Source organism: Sinohyriopsis cumingii, chromosome 18, assembly GCF_028554795.1.
Source record: "Sinohyriopsis cumingii isolate HCF-2022 chromosome 18, ASM2855479v2, whole genome shotgun sequence".
Lineage (NCBI taxonomy): Eukaryota > Metazoa > Mollusca > Bivalvia > Unionida > Unionidae > Sinohyriopsis > Sinohyriopsis cumingii.
This window is the reverse complement of record NC_142978.1, coordinates 66,441,441-66,448,034: the sequence shown is the minus strand read 5'-3', so window position 1 is coordinate 66,448,034 and position 6,594 is coordinate 66,441,441.

Genomic DNA, 6,594 nt, shown 5'->3' with positions numbered 1-6,594 from the left:
GTTTAGAGGTTTCAAATTCTGGTTCACTCATGTCCTCTTCAAAATCACTGGCATGAATTTGTGCCAAGATTTCAGCCCTGGTACGAGGCGATAGATCACGTTTCGGCCTCTGACTTTCTTCTTCTTTCTTCTCAAATGAATAGGATCGTTTCATCTTGAGTGCAAAACGTCAAATGACTCAAGTTTAAACACCATAGACTAATTTATAGTCATGGCAAACCAGCGCATATAAAAAGGGTGTGTGTCTTGTCCTTTCACTATTCATTTCACTCTCAAGCCGAGCACAACGATGGAAGAGACTACCCAGATGGAACGTTTCGTCAGAGCTTTGCGAGGGGTCATTATAAAATTCTCTTCAGACCAGCCGACGGACCACTCTCCTTCCTTTCGAGATAAAAGTCAAGATACTTGCTATATCTGTCAGAAGAAAGGGCATTGGTCTTCAGACCGTCAAAAAAGAACAAAAACAGGGGCTAAAAAAGACAAAAGTCAAGATATCTGTTATTATTGTAAAGAAAAAGGACATTGGTCTCCAGATTGCCCAAAAGAAACAAGAGGAGTCAGAAGAAAAGAAGGATTCTTCAGAAGAAGAAAGGGATTCTTCGGAAGAAGAGAGGGATTCTTCGAAAGAAGAGAGGGATTCTTCAGAGGAAGAAGAGGAAGAAAGAAGACAATTCTATTTAAAAGAAGCAAAGAAACAGGAGAAGAAAAGAAGGGAAGATAATGAGGAAAAAACGGTGAAGAAATTTAAAAAACAGAGAGACTAAACAAGGAGACAGAAGAAGTCAATGAACTTTTTATTAAAGTGTTCTGTGGTGAATTGTGAATTGGATTGTAACAATGGAGAAAAGAATACATGAATGATATAAGGTAAGTGTCTTTGAGTTTTGATTTTAAAATAAGAAGCTACACTCACGCACTCATACAAAGACACGTACTATAAGGGTAAAATGGGTGGGGTTTTTTTTGTTGATTTTTGAGTTATTGGCAAATTGAAATTGTATTTCTTTTCGAGAAATGTGGGTGGCCCTGAAAAGGGCCTTTTTTCTTTATGGTGTAGGAGTGAGTTTAACCAATCAACTTTAACTGCCTTAAGCCTTTGCCACGGCCAAGGACTACTTCTGATGATTGGGTTGAAATCACTAAGGGTGGTACGATAGGCTTAGTCACAGGGTTGGCGTGTTTAGCTCGGGAAGGTCGTATTCTCTTCGGTCGTGATAAAGAAGTCTGATACATTTGTTTCAGACTTCTTAACTCCGCTAAAATGTCCAACAGTACCGTAGCCATTTGATTTTCACCCTCTTGTTTCTTTGCTGGTACTTCTTCTTGCTGTTGTTGCTGTTGTTTTTTTCTTACCTCTTCTTGTTGCTGTTGCTGTTGCTGTAGGAGAAAAGCTTGTTCCGCTTCCTTTTATCGTTGCATAAATTTCTCCAATTCTTCTTTCTGTCTCTGTCTAAAATTCTCCACTTGCGGTAATGAAGAAGGTAACGAAGGTTCCGGAACAAATTCTTGCGAGGTAAGAAAATCCACAAAATCCCAATGTACCTCTTCTGAAAGTAAGTCCGGGTTCCCTTGGGCAGTCTCCCCCTACTGGTGCACCCCAATGGATCGTTTTCTGAGTTTCCGTCATGTTGAATCACTGTCGCATAGATTGACTGCACACAAGCGCTAACGAATCTATATAGACCACGTGACGTCACAGACTGCTCTCTTCGGATTGGATGCGAGCTGACTGAATTTTGTAACGCGTGTTCGAATTGGTGAATGAATTCAATCCGTTTCAATCCTTCCTGTACCTATAAATAAGCGCAGTTCACTGCATTGATTCACCTATTCTCGTCGCTTCAAGATGTGGACCACAGTTGAGCCATCCACCCTTGTGTCTTCCATGATGTTTAGGACGGACATGCTCATGTATGTCAGGTCCAAGTGGACTGTTGTTGATAGGACAGATACTAGTCTATGGATGAGGAGAGTTTACATAGAAAGACAAGGATGTCTCAAGAGGGTACTTGTGTATGGACCGGCAGTTAGAAGGAGTTTAAGAAGAAGAAGATGTGACAGATGCCATCTATCTTAATATTAATATTAACATAAACCCAAAGGCCCTTTTCAGGGCCAGCCATATTTCTCGAAAAGAGATAGCCTTTCAATTGCCTACCCCTTTTTTTTAATTTTAAATTTAAATTTAAATTTAAAAAAAAACTTTTTTAAAAACAAAAATCCTAAACTCTATTCCCCATGTTAATTTCCCCTTGTCGCTAGACAGACCCACACTATAGTTCCATGTTAAATTCCCCTTGTCGCTAGAGTGACCCACGATTTATTCCCCATGTTAATTCCCCTTGTCGCTAATCTGACCCACGATTTTTCTCCATGTTAAATTTCCATTGTCGCTAATCGTTCCCGGGGGGGGGGGGGGGTCTGTAATGCTAATTCCCATTGTCGCTAATGTATCCCACTTAACTACTCTTACGAAATCGATAACTCTAACGAGCTTGAATCCGTTTAAAACAGAACAAAAATTAACAGTACTTGCTTGCCCACCGTTATATTTGCACACAAGTCAAGCTCAAATGAACACTGCACAGACCTACATCTACCGTTACATAATGCGCCACCACGACCATTGGTACAACTGCTCAGAACTACGGTTTGTCGGGGATATTTTCAAGTAGGGCCCCAATTGGCCCAATGGACATTGGAGTTCGCTTTTACAGATCACATACATCTCAACCTCTGTCCGCGTTGTTAGAATCTCAGGTCGGACAATTAGGGTATGTGAGACAACTTGCTAGTAGCTTCTCGTGGGTCGGTTGTTTTTTTTTTTCCTGAGCTTTATTCCGGATTCTTACTCCACCAAATACTGGCCATCACGTATGTCATGACCTGATCTGAAAAATGGTGTTAGAGCCAGAAAACTACAAACAAACAATCAAAGTAGTTGAGTTTTATGATATGTGGATCATATACTGTAACAGATTTAGTGTTGCTCTACTCAGAAGGAAAATAGTTGTTTGGGAACTGTTTACTATTCCGGGATAGATTAGATCAACGTCCTTGCTGTCAACCTGTACCAAAAATTAAGAGCATTGTCTGTGCGTAATAAACCTGAGGATATTTTGGTTTTTTATTGTTTATAATTACTCCTCGCAAGTGTCAATGATCCCGGCTCAGAATAGGTCAGTGACTACTGACGTCTGTAGAAGTATCGCAAATATCGAACAATCACATGTGCAAATAAATTGCTTGATTTTAATGAAGATGAAGGAACTTGGACACACAAAGGCCTGGGCCTCTACTCTGGATGGAATCAAAAACTTAATTGGAAGCAGAAGTATCTTGTGGATGCTCTCAGTTCTTTTCCTTGTTCGGTTCAAGAATAACATTGGAGATGGTCCGAGTTATTTTTGACCATGCCGACGTTATCGATGATTTAGCAGTGGCAAACGATTTGAAGAAGATGACGCAGCAATAGTTTTAACAAGCCCACATCCATGTTATAAAAATTACATAATTAATTTTATCAAATGGTGCACTTACGTCATTATGACAAAAATAATGGAAGAAAAACTTTACTGGAGTTTCGTTGTATAAAAATCATTACTTTAATTTTATAGAATCAATATTGCAAGTGCCAAACCTGATATAATGTGAAACGTGTTAGCACTTTTTGCAAATTCATTTTGTGTGACTGCTTGGAAATAATTGTCATATTACTTATATTCTGATCATCGTGCTCTTACTCAGTTAATTAGGAATCATGAGCTTTTCAGCGATCTTATAATCCAAATACTTGTACTGGCTCTTCAAAGTTCCCTTAAATGTACCCTCATTGTATTAGCGTATACAACCCGATAAAGTGTGTCTCTTTTTACTTTAAGGCTTATGTCATGAAGTTCTGATAATGCTGGCCTGATTAACAAAGATCTCTGACAGCTTCTGCAACGATCACAAATGAAAGGCAAAACTCTCCCAGTGTGAAAAATTTGCTTGATTTGAATAAAATTAAGGGAAAACCCAACTATGGAAAGGTTAATATTAATTTTCTCTATATATATCTTTCAGGCTAGTTTCCATTAAAAAAAAAACTGACATTGAAATTTACATGTGAAGTCCATTTCCGAATAAAATTTACATGTAAAGTCCATTTCCGAATGAAATTTACATGTAAAGTCTATTTCCGAATATTTATTTCCTAAAAACATTAATGAAAACTATAAATTACTGATATTTAATTATTTTGAAGATTACTATAACGTGTTCATTTCGTACCCTTTTGCAAAAAATAATTACAATTAGGGGATTGTCTCACTTTTACGGTCATTGACACTACTGCAGTAACTTCAAAGAGGTTATTACTTATTCATTCCTTACGGTTTTATGGTCTTATTTGACATTTCTTCTTTCATTAAAAGGATTCCGAGATGTTTGAATAGTAGAATATTCTACGAATTTGTAATTGTTGTGTTTTAATTATTGACTGCTTACTCGAATATAAAAGGCGGATGACCGTCGTGACCAGGTTTTATAATTAACTCTGTACAGAAAAGAGGTTATTTAACAGCAATGACCGTTAATCTCGTAAGAACGTTGAACTTGAAAGAATTGTTCAGTTTAGGTCTCGCTCTGGATGAAGTGTAAGAGCACGTTTACTCAAATATAACACATTCAGGTGAAAAATAAATAGCATGAAACTGAACGTAGTAATTTATGCTTACTACCAGTACATTATTTGGGTACAAAACGTTAAGAAGAAAAGGTAATCATGGTCGGTATTAATTAATAAAAATAAGTTTCATCTGATTTTCCTCGAACAGGTACGTAAGAAAGAAAAATAAATTATCAATATTTATTTTTTAATATCGACACATTTTACTTAGGTTTCAAAATTCATACCAAGGTTAAAATTGGAATAGCATTGAAAATCCTATCCGTTAGCAACAAAAACAACAACAACATAGCATAAAATCTACTAGATGTTTTCACTGATTTCTTTACTTAGCGTACCTGTTCACATTTATTTCATGATGTTGTGATGAAAGGAATAGAAGGAGAAAAGTAATATTTATTCAGAATATAATTTGAGTAAGAGCAAGATATATATATATATATATATATATATATATATATATATATATATATATATATATATATATATATATATATATATATATATATATATACATCGTTCATTGTAATATTACAATTGTATCAAACATCGGTCAACATTTTACTGTAAACTTCAGGTGATTATTTTTTTTACGAATTTACCTGTAATTATTAAGTCATCAATTTCTTATGCATTTACCTGTAATTAGTAAGTCATTAATTTCTTACGGATTTACCTGTAATTATTAAGTCATACAATTCGTAGACATTTGCCTGTAATTATTAAGTCATCAATTTTTTACGCATTTTTCTGCAATTATTAAGTCATCAATTTCTTAGACATTTACCTGTAATTATTAAGTCATCAATTTCTGAGACATTTACCTGTAATTATTAAGTCATCAATTTCGTAGGCATTTACATATTTTAATGTAAGTTTCAAGTGTTCTGTTACTTAGATACTTACATATTTTAATGTAAGGGTCAAATGATTTGTTTTAGGCACTTTCTGTCTGAATGTAAGCTTCAACTGATCAATTTTTAGGCAATAATCTTCGAGTGATAGGCATTTACATTGTTTCCAGCTTTGATGCTTGACGGAAGTTCTGAATAGGTTTGCAAATGTCTTCACATCTTGAATACAAAAAGTAATTTATCACGACATTTTTTCCGACATTACCAAATTTTACCCCACGCATTGAAGTAAAAAGTATCAGCTGGTTATATTTTAGGGATGTGCATCTTCTTCGCTGCCTTGAGACTCTGCGATAAGTATAGATTCTTTCTATCTTTTTTCTGAATGAAAACATAATCCTATATTGTGATGAAGGTGTGATTTGCATTTTGAACCTAAGCGTACAATTCAAAAACCCATCGAAAACAGTGTGAACTAAACTTGAGATCTATACATATTTGCACGAAAACCTACATTCGGTGGGACATTTTTATTTTGTAATAAGGATATAGTGCAGACAGCATAAACGTCTTTTGGGTATCAACGCACTTTACTGAAGAAACTGTGTCAACTGCATTTTAGATCTTTGCGTATTTTGAGGATACAGTGCAAGAATGAGAACTGCTTTTTAAATCTAAGCGCATTAATGAAGAAAAAAACAACAAAACACGAATGTGTCACCACATGATATTTGATCAAACAAGGACATTCTTTTCAAAACCTTATCTGATATAAGTATAATTGCCGCTGTATTTGACATGGTCATGACCCAAGGGAATAGAGGCACTGCCTTCTTAAGTCACTTCCTGACCCTGATCAGGGTCAATCCTGTCATCGGAGCTGACATCCAAACTCCTCCAGGTAAAGAATCACATTAGAGAGAAAGAGAGAGGGAGAAGAGGGTCTCCATTATGAGACGTCACAACTAATATAACCCTTTGGCTTCCTTGATATTACATAGGCTGGACACTCGACATCGGCAACAATGGTCTACTGCATCTCTCCTTTTATATACATTTTGTTATCTA